Below are 11,738 nucleotides of genomic sequence, written 5' to 3' on the forward strand. Positions count from 1 at the left end.
ACGAAATTGACTGTGTAGTCACAGTTTATGTTGACTGTGTAGTGTATCAGAGCGAATCAGACAATTTAAGATACGATCAGATTGGTGTTGGAACAACCCAAAGAGCCAAATTCCACAAAGAGGCCCAGGATAACAAGACAACGTCATAAATCTGTCCATGATACCCTGGCGCCACGAGTCTGAAGCAGGTCCACCAACTAGTAGCTTTGAGCAGCTCACAGCATTAAAGGGACCTATTATGCCCCTTTTTACAAGATGTAAAATAAGTCTCTGATGTCCCCAGAGCGTATGTGTGAAGTTTTAGCTCAGAATACCCCACAGATACATTTTTATAGCTTGTTAAAAATGCCACTTTTAGCGTATGAGCCCAAACGCGCTGATTTTGAGTATGTTGCTTTAAATGCAAATGAGCTGTTGCTCCCGGAGAAGAGGGCGGAGCTTCAAGAGCTCCAGCTCTGCATTAGCAGTGCTAGCCTTTGCAAATAAACATTCCACTATTAGTACAAGCCTGTTATCTTTACAGAAAACATACTCGGTTTCAAAGTCAGTCATCTGATCATACAGTGCATAATAAATTTGTGTATGAATTACACAGACGGGGAGCACGGCGGGATCAAAATAACAACTTTATAAGTCCCACTTCTGATTATGAGCTCGACAACTACAAGCGATCGACTCACATTGCTTTCATATGCAACTTTTAACTACCACATTCCTATTCACGATCATTCTGGTAGCACGGGAAGGCAGCATCAGTGAAAACAGGCAGAGACAATGATAGCATAAGCAACTTACAGAGTGCCAAGAAGCTCTTTCAGAAAGAAATTTGGAAAACAAACGCATGATACTTACTTTGTCTGGACCTGACGTTCGCGCACGAAGTGTTGGTATTGATTACTAAACATTTAGGGGACGTTACTGATTTTTTCGGGGTATTTCCTTCGAAAATGAAATTTATCCACAGTGTCCTCGGCTCAGATCGGGGGAGATTATGTAGACTCCTATGTTCATTAGTGCATCCCAAAACACAACACTTGTAAAGCCTCTTTGGTGCTGACATTGTATATAACTCCAGTAATGGCGGACTGCAGCTTCTCATTCAGGGCTGTGTTTATGCTAATAGGGCAGAGAGCATCACAAATGGGCAGGACTTTTTCCCCTCGGTGACGTGAACAGTGGGAGAATCTGAAACAGCTTGTTTGGAGAGACTGTTCATGATTTATTGGTTTTATAAAAAAAATGAGTTGGTGGATTTTTAACATTATATGCAGGTTGATCTCACACACTGCAGCCATACAACTGTGTTCAAACACCTTATAAAAGTGATTTTTGCATAATAAAACACTTATTGATAATCCCAACTCAGAAAGGAGATTGTCAAATTTGGGGCAAGTAACCAAAATTAATGGTCAAAGTGATGCACAGCATGACCATCACATGTAAATCCATAATAGAAATCACGAGCTAAAGACTTCCTCGGATTGACTTCCTCCACCTAAAAGACAAGAACCAGACTGAGATTCCTTATGAGACCTTTCAACCTCTTTGGTCTTCACAGAACATGTCCTCATGTGCACAGAATGGCACAGAAACTGCTTTCACATGTATATGTGCACCTAAATGATGCTAAAAGGACTTAAGAGCAACTAATCATTTCTATGCATAACTTCATATTATGTATGTAACCCACACATTTGACTATCATGTCCTAATCACTCATTGTACATGTCTTTTGAATAACTATTGAATAGTTTATATTCATGTTGGGTATGTATGAGTTTGAAAATTCATGCTTTAAACATTTCTATCAATCAATTCTTTGTAAAATGTATTATATTCTTGTTATAGAAATCATGTCCAAATTATATTCTGCAAGAGCAGGAAAACTCGGACCATGTGACTGATTAGATAACATGTTGATTTATGTATTGGGAGGAGAAACATAGCAACACCCAACAATGTCTAATTGGTCAAGACACCATTTGGGATGTGTCCAACAGCCGAGTTTAAAAACTCAGGACACCATCAAATTTTGCTTTTTGCCATGCTTTTAGCCGCTGCTCTTAGCCATGCTTTTTGCCATCACTGTTTGCGTTCTTCGAGCGCCGTTCCAGCATGCTTCAGCCTGCACTCCCGCTGCTACTTAACCACGATGAGAAGAAAACCATCTAGCCTCGCTACATCCTTTTATTCTTTTACTTCAGTTTCTTTTCTTTCTGTTGAGAGTTTCATGTTCTGAGTTAAGTTTTGCCACAAAGCCGTGTCTCCGAGTCCAACTCTGACTGTGCTCGCATCAAAATTTCAACCAGCCCACAACTCAGCATCTTCAGCCAACGCCCAACCATTGGCTTCCCAAGACATCACTCCGAACGACTACTGAACCTCCAGCCAATCCACAAACTTGGGAAACCCCCTTTCTGCAGTAACTACAACAAAGGGAACCCCCTACACAGGCAACGCAAGTACCTCCAGATTCAAGCTGAACTGGTGCATTTCATATAAAGTTTAACAGCCTCATTGAGAAACTCAATGCGAGGGTTAATTAAATGATTGATGGTTGTTCAGGTCTAAGCAATTGCACATATTGCTATAAACTTGGGATTTCACATTTTCATTCACTTAAAGGGTTAGTTCACCCAAAAATGAAAATTAGCCTGTGTTTTACTCACCCTCGAGGCATCCTATGTGTATTTGACTTTCTTCTTTCAGACAAATCCAAATCAAAATTGTCCTGGCTATTCCAAGCTTTATCATTGCAGTCAGCAGGTGTTTCTGTTGAACAGTCCACAAGACATCAAATAAAGCACGCGCATCCGTAATAAAACGTGCCTCACACGGCTCCGGGGGGTGCATAAAGGCCTCCTGTAGCGAATTCATGCATTTTCGTAAGAAAAATATCTATATTTCAAACGAGTAAAAAAGGCTAATTTTCATTTTTGGGTGAACTACCCCTTTAAACTCATTTCCTCACTTTCTCTCTTTCTGCAACTTGTGTGAATGTGTGAGCGCGTGTGTTTGTGTTAGATTAGTTTAGATTTATCCAATAAATTCATATTGAAAAGAGAAGTATCTTGTGTTTTGTGCTTGCAAATTGATGTCTTAAACTGCCGTAAAACAGTGATTCTGTCCAAATTCCCTATTAAATCATAAATAATTTCCTTTGAGCCCTTACAGCTGTATTATTTACTGTAAAATTAAACTGAAGGACATCAGGGCCTATGACAAATTTTGTTCAAGAACAACTGTACACTGCAATGGATTATAAGAAAAAACATTTATTCTCAAATCAATTTCATGTGCCTGTCATTATTTATGCTGTGTAATAAGTGATATAACTGTATATTACCCCTTAAACGTCCATATTTAACTTGTTTCTTCAAATAGGCACAAAGCTGCTTGCTAGGAACTGTTTTTCTTTGCAGTAGCTTTGTGTTTAATGAGCTAAATGCGCCAACTTAAATCAATATGTTGTGTCTAATTATTTACTTATGTGGCTAGTAGCCATGTAATAAGTAGAATACTGCATATCAAGTTGGTTGTTATTGCAGGGTGTTACAAGACCCCTACGCTTTACACCTGATCACCATTATGATTTATTTTGTGATAACCTTCTGCAAGTAAATGATCCGTATTTATATATTTAGACACGTGCAAGCTGAATTGTGTGTGTATGTCTAAATTTTGAGTGAAGTGAACACCACTTTCCATTTTCGGCTCCTGAGTTGTTACCCGGCTACAGCCGTAAACATCTGCTGCTAGTACTCAGGGTGGCACTCGCACCGATGACACAAATGTACCAAAATACACACATTTAAAAAGAGACCTGCAGGGCAGAGAGAGGGGTAGTATCAAAAAGGGTTCGGACCAAACAATAAAACTCCTGCAAGCTGCAGAAAGGTTTCTTTTATCATCACAAAAAAGCAGCTCAAAGCCTGTGAAGTACTCTCTGGGGTTTGTAACAACTTGAAATGTTTTGGAAAATTCTTCCATGTTTACCAATGCTGCGTTTCTTTAATTAAAAAAAAAATATATATATATATATATATAAAAAATACAGTAACCGTAATACTACTGAATGTTCAGCAGTCTTTACGGTCACATGACCCTTCAGAAATCAATGCCGATTTAATGTTGAAAACAGTCATGCCGCTTAATATTGTTTGTGGAAACCATGAATTTTTTTTTTCCAGGATTCTTTGATAAATAGAAAGTTTAACAGAGCAGCGTTTATTTGAAACAGAAATATTTTGCATCATTATAAATGTCTTGACTGTCATTTTTTTTAATCAAATTAATATGTGGAAAAAATCCACAAACATTTGAATAGCAATGTCTACATCTGCTCTAGTATTTTGCGTCAAGTTCACAATAAATTGCCAATATGTGTGACCCTGGAGAACAAAAGCAGTCTTAAGTCGCTGGGGTATATTTGTAGCAATAGCCAAAAATACATTGTATGGGTCAAAATTATCCATTTTTATTTTATGCCAAAAATCATTAGGATATTAAGTAAACATCATGTTCCATGAAGATATTTTGTAAATCTCTTACTGTAAATATATCAAAACTTAATTTTTGATTAGTAATATGCATTGCTAAGAATTCATTTGAACAACTTTAAAGGTGATTTTCTCAATATTTAGATTTTTTTGCACCCTCAGATTCCAGATTTTCAAATAGTTGTATCTCAGCCAAATATTGTCCAACAAACCATACATCAATGGAAAGCGTATTTAGTCAGCTTTCAGGAAAATTGACACTTGACTGGTTTTGTGTTCCAGGGTCACATATCTATAATTGACTAAGTCTTCTGGATCAAATGCCACTGTGTATATTATGTGATTTATATTATACTCCAACCTTTTCTGTCATCATTTCAACCCTGTGAGGATACTGCATGAACTGCTGATAGTACAGTATTCTGTGTTAAATCTACCAAAATGTGTGTCTTTGTTTGACACCTTTGCAGTCACTGCTTGGCAGAATGATGAGTCAAAACTGTGGTGCAAAGGATTTTCAAAAGTCGAGGGAACTCTGAAACGAAAACAATATATGCCACACGGGAAGCTGACATCATCTTCAATCAAATAATGTGGTACTGCGAGACCTGTCCTCCGTTCAGTCAAGATTTACATTCATCCGATCCAGGAGTTTCTCTCCCTTTTCACACTGTAGTCTGACTTGTGTTTGTACACAGTGTGTTTCAGGCTATCAAGACGGTTCTTCTCAGGAGAAGCATCTCAGAGGACGAGGTTGGCTAGAATATTAAAAAATAAAAAGTCTAATAAAATCTCCAGTGAGATGTACCCAATTCATTTCATGCTTGAAAGTCATTTGACAGTCTAAGTGAACGGTAGCAAAAGGGTGGCTGTGTTCAGGTGGAAAAACATAGGGAACCATATCATTGTCAAATAACTCAAAACATAAAGTGCTCTGCCAAGAATGCCATTATACAGCCTGAGAACAGATCCAGAATTAAAACTTTACCTTTAGGAAACATTAGAGTGATTGTTAGTAATGGAATAGCTTCGCTTTAAAATCCTTCATATCTGTCTTGTCTCGTTTCATCTGCAGTAAAGCCCACAGCTGCATATACAATTAGATGAGCTAAACTTCAAATGTTGGCCTTTTCATAATCCATCAGAAAGCAAGAACTGGCAAATAAAGTTTTTCTAACGATTAGTGAGACACTGGACAAAACATGACTGCAGCTGTACACATATATACAAACATAAAATCAACAAAACAGCTATTACTGTTAATTCTGACTAAATGAATTGTTTTTATTTTTATAATAAAATATGCCTTATTTTCACAGGTTTCACAACAGTGTCCCTTTTCTGTCAACACACAACATCAGATATTTACAAAAGCATATCAATATTTAAATCAAAGTCAGCCTCATAAATGTCCTCTTTTCATATTTCACCAGATATGATTTCAACAAGGTCATATTATTTTAGTGATATTTATAAACTATGCTAATTTGGTATTTATTGCAGTTTTGAATTAGGCTTTCTTTTTAGATTAGGTTGCCATAATTTTGTCATTTTCTATCTTTTTTTTTTTTTTATAGTTATAAACAGTTTTGCTTTAACAATAACAACACTAATGGTAATACTCCCACTATTCCATACTTTTCGTGAACTGTCCCTTTAAGAAGAATTGTATTACAGCAAATCTTTAAGACATTGTGTCAGGCCAAAAAGCAAGAACCGCTTCTAATTTTCTTCAAATCAAGCAAATTTACCGGAAGCAGCAGCTGATACGGAGGAAACATACGAGTATTTCTACACTCTAGTTTACTCTCATGTGTATGCTAGTCCGTTTATAGAGACTTTACAGCAACCGGCCTCTTCAAAGTAAAGCTAGCAGCATTTCTGCCTCATTGAATGCAACTAGTTGCTTTGATATTATCTGAAACTGGAAAGTCACTCGAAAGGTCATCCACTGACATTTGTAATTTCTTAAACAACCGACACAATAAAACGAATCTAAATGTGCAAGAAATGGAACGCAGTCTGAACCCAACTATACTGTTAAATGTTGACATTTCTCCTCCGTGCACTTTCAAAACGCACTGGTTTTATCGTCTCTAAGCCCCGCTACGACTAATGAGTCAGAGAGACATTAGTCATCTCATAAACTGATAAGTGATCACAAATGGTCAAGTGCACTTGGAAATCTGATATTTGCTTAGTTCTGCTTATGTGCATCAAACGGCACCCAACTTTCCAATCAGAAGATATGGAGATAGAGCATGATCGAATAAAGCACTTACCGAAACAAACCCAATCAAGTAAGATGGTCAACACTTTGACCTTTTCTACAGCGTGGGTTGGATCCCATAGCCTGTTCCTGCCTTATCAAAGCGCAGAGCAAACGTACATAGACGGTGAGGGCTTTCCACGGCAAACACGGCTTTAATCTAATTCCTCCGCCTAGTTATCGGCTTCTCCGCCGTTTCAGATGTAAACCCAGTTCGGCTTTTAAACTTGCACTTGTAAAATCACACATTCGGTTTCCCCTAGAGAGAAGCTAGTGTGTTTGCTGCACATTTAGAAGCCATCTGATTAATTATTCAAGGGTATTATTTTCAGCATTCAATCTATTTCCTGCATCAGCGGTGCTGATAATGGGTCCCGGTGGAGTTGGGGAAGTCATGCATGCATATTCCTTGTTTATTCCATGCTCACCTCATAAGAACTTCACAGATGTACTGTACCTGGCGCAGAAAATCAACGCTCACATGGGTATTAGAATACATTCAGGGAACAATTTCACAAACAGACGATTATGAGAATTCAACTAGCGACTGTGTATATTAGTTTGAGGCTTTTTTGTTTTGACAGTTTCAGTAACAGCTTTGGATGAGGCGCATTTACTTATTTCTTTATTAATGTTTTTATATATATCTGAGTCCCCAGAGGTTGTTGTTTTTCTCCCTAGGAGCATAATTTCAGGGTTTTTTAAGTGCACATTTGGTCTTTTAATTTTGTTACTTATCAGAAAATAGATGACTTCATTGACAATAGCCTAATTTACAATTTGTTCATTTCAACACAATGGGTGTGAAATAAACCATATAATAAATGTGACCCTGGAGCACAAAACCAGTCTTAAGTCGCTGGGGTATATTTGTAGCAATAGTACAATACATTGTATGGGTCAAAAGTATCAATTTTTGTATCAATATTAAGTAAAGATCATGTTCCATGAAGATATTTTGTAAATTTACCGTAAATATATCAAAACTTCATTTTTGATTAGTAATATGCATTGCCAAGAACTTCATTTGGACAACTTTAAAGGTAATTTTCTCAATATTTTGATTTTTTTGCACCCTCAGATTCCAGATTTTCAAATAGTTGTATCTCCGCCAAATATTGTCCGATCCTAACAAACCATACATCAATGGAAAGCTTATTTATTCAGCTTTCATATGATGTATAAATCTCAATTTCGAAAAATGTATACTTAAGACTGGTTTTGTGGTCCAGGGTCACAAATTAATATACACAGGCTTACATTGCATAACTTTATTGGATATAGATAGGATTCCGTCTCGTTACAGTTTGCCATTTCTGCTGTTGCTACTATTACTATAATAATTAATACATATTTATTTTGCAAACCATAAGAGAGTAGCATTTATTATTATTATTCAGGCCTGTTATAGTTATATGTTGGGCTTTTGCTTTCTCTTTTACTACACAGGTCAGTTAGAAAGGAATTACTGGGTTTAGGACACGAAGCAGATCAAATTTGACCCTGCAAGCTTAGGGGAGGACCACAATGTCTCAACAGCTTTTATGTGAGCGTCTGTGCTTATACAAGCACGAAGTACCACACATCCTTCATCTTCACGGACAGCAGATCTCACATGAAAAGGATGAACAGATCGAGACTTGATCTCAGAATGAACGCTTCTCTAGGTTTTGGGTAAATACTTAACGAGACAAATGGCTCGTTCAGTAAAACCGTGTTGACTAAATAGGGACTAGTATCAAACACATTCATCTCCGGTCCTCAGATTAGCATCTCATCTGCTGAGCTGTGTATATATTCAGCCAAAGGCAATAAGTTTCCTAATGAGCCAATGCACTGTAAAGCAAACATTAATATTAAGCAACAGACAATAAATTGCTTTTTTAATGTTTATGCACAGAGCTTCTGAAATCTATTTGTTCTATGCTGTAGAGTCCCAGTCGAATTAACATAACTTAGCCTACATCTTTCAGGAAAAAAAAAGAGAGGTGTGCATTTAAAAGAGTTTGGTTTATAAATTAAACTCCGGGGTTATTAATTCACGCCTAAACGTTAATTACAAACTAATCTTGCAGAAAATAAGCAATGTTTTAAAAATGTTGAGGATATCTTATATAATCATGTCAGATAAATATATTAACCAGAGAAGAACTGCATACCATGTCTATTTATGAAACAAATTAGGTTCTTTTATAAATGTATGTTTCCCAAAATTAACGCAACACTCGCTTGCTAAAGCAAATGTGCATCTGCCATCAGAAACTGATTATTTTGTGGGCTCTAAACAATGCAAATATCCCAGCAGCCTCAGAGAAAAACTGATTTTGCATTCCACGCAGCACACGCAATCACAATTACATTTTTATCAACGTCGCCGTAAGAAGGGGCTTTAATTTAGAGGAAAACTCCATTTCTAAACTCACTGCAAACAGTGGGTTACAAAGGCAGAGTGAATATAGGCCAATATGAGGCGCCTTTTAGCACAAAATTGTAATATATGGCATGAGATTTAAATATTACCCTTAACATTAACCCTAAATTTATACAGTGTAACAAGAAAAAAAAAAATATATATATATATATATATATATATATATATATATATATAGGTACAGCTTATGCAAAATCAATAACCAAAATTACAACAACATTGGTTTAAATATGATTAGAAGTAGAGCCACAGGTTTGTCATACATGATGTATATTTCTAGTCTTACAATTTAAACAAATTAAATACTAGATAAGAAAACGGATCAATCTAGTCCAGTGCAACACTGCCAAACCCAAATGTTTACCATCACAGCACCGCTGCATCTATTGCTATGCAAAGGACGACATTTGAAACCCATGACAGCACTAAAAATAGCACCAACATTCAAATGCAATATTTCACATGCAGTGACCAAAGACTCGCAAGCCAGTTAAACTTCCAACAATGAGAAAGACCTGGTGTTGCAAGTCTTTTATTTCCAACAAAATTGAATTCGGTCTCTCCAAACGCCGCCGCTCTTGATCTCCTATGCTCAAAGCAGCCATGTTAAAAATGACTGTAATAAGATTTTTGGGTGCTAAATTAAAGTGACTCCAGTAGCAGCAGAACCCATTATTTGTGTAATGGAGCATTTGCAGTGGAGACTCAGAGCATGATATCACAGAGCAGCTTATTTTCTTGTGAACAGCGTTGAGTCAAGCAAACACAACAAAGCTTTGCTCAAACACCACCCTAATCACTGGCAAACTCACACAGCCCCATATGGTGAAGGTACAACAATCCTGGATGCTCAGCACAAAATGCCTCGACTGCCCTCTACTGGCCACCACGGATCAGGGCCGAGAGAACAGTGTTGCCAACTTAGCAATTTTGTTGCTAAATTTAGCAACTTTTCAGACTACCCTAGCAACTTTTTCTTCCAAAAGCACCTAGCAACAAATTTAGCAATTTTTAAAATGTATTTGGCAACTTTTAGCAACTTTTGATAAAAAGACACACATTTTCCATCCAAATTACACAAAAAGAAAACCAAAGATGCCTAGCAGTAGGCCTACACAAATCACGTGAATTGAGTTAGCTGCTATTTGCAATTCTTCAGTTTAATAATAACTGAATAATTTAATAATTGTTAATTTATGATACATTTGGTAGTAGCTTGTACTTGCGATTGTTGATCAGTTAGTACGCTGTAAGAAAAATGGAAAAGATAAGCTACTAGTAATTTTCCAGGACATTATCCATTATCCATTGTAACCCTGTAACCCGAAAACACAATGAGTAATTTAAAATGCAGGTAAAAAACCAATACGGAAATTTCTTTCATATTAACATAGTAGATTGTGCCCTATTTTTACAGACTTTTCTTGGAGTGTAGCACACTAACTACTAACACACTGCTTAAAGCATAATTGTTGAGAATGTGTTATATTACTAGTTTACTAGCTATAAAAAATAAATAAATAAATAAATTGTAATCATTCAAAAATGTGTAAGTGTTCAATAATTCGATGTATTTTAAAATGCAGTTATTTATATTTTAGTATTATATTATGCATATTATTTTACAAACAAATCTAAATTAACATATATAAAATTTCTGAGATTTGATGTTGTGACACAAATTTGCGCCGTGATTACGCATTGACAACGTCATTTAGCATCTTTTAGCAACAAATTGACCTTCCTTTAGCAACTTTCTCTGAAAAATAGTTGGCAACACTGCGAGAGAAACCTTGAATGGAGTCCTGATTTACAGTTAGGTTGACCCTGGAACGACATTTTCATCCAAAAATTTAGTCTTGATCATATCCCTACAACTAAACCATGAGTACTCCCTAAAATCAGATGAATGGCACTGATGTACAAGCACCAAACACTGATTGAAAACCTATTAACCTTCACAAAAACTATAAACTGGTTCTTTAAATCTGATTGGTTAATCTCAGTGTTGTTCCAGGGTCAACAAAGATGTTTCATCAAACACGTTCACCAAATAAACCAGACTTGTTTCAGTTAGTCTGACTTATTTTGAACCCAATCAAATGACATTAAGTCAGACTAACTGAAATAAACTTGGCTTATTTGGTGAACTTGTTTGATGAAACAGCCCTTTGGACTTGGTAAAATCAGGTTCTGCACTTGAGTATCTACCCTTATTTCAAATTTATCTCAAATTTATCTTAAATTAGGAATAAAAAAAAAAAAAAATTACGTTATCATCATTTTGTATTATTAACTGGTATGTAGACCAAAGATGATTAATATTAACTTTATTATATTTAAAGATGCCATGGAGTTTTTGTTGTATTTAGATAAAGATTTGATTTAATCAGAATTACTTCAAATGAAACGACTAATGTCATCTTAAAAGAAATAAACATTACCATTTTCCACAGTGCCATTTACTCAGATCATTCTACCAGGTAGAAACTAGCCTAATATTAACTGTATTAAAAATAATAACAATATAAACATTAGC

General features: G+C 36.1%; 1 long non-coding RNA gene across 1 annotated transcript in view; it reads right to left on the bottom strand.

Annotated features, from left to right (window-relative positions):
* LOC131546984 (uncharacterized) overlaps positions 1-11,738 on the bottom strand; it is a 90,187-nt gene that overhangs the window by 78,206 nt on the left and 243 nt on the right. The window lies entirely within an intron of this gene.

The sequence above is a fragment of the Onychostoma macrolepis genome, chromosome 09 (assembly GCF_012432095.1).
Source record: "Onychostoma macrolepis isolate SWU-2019 chromosome 09, ASM1243209v1, whole genome shotgun sequence".
Classification (NCBI taxonomy): domain Eukaryota; kingdom Metazoa; phylum Chordata; class Actinopteri; order Cypriniformes; family Cyprinidae; genus Onychostoma; species Onychostoma macrolepis.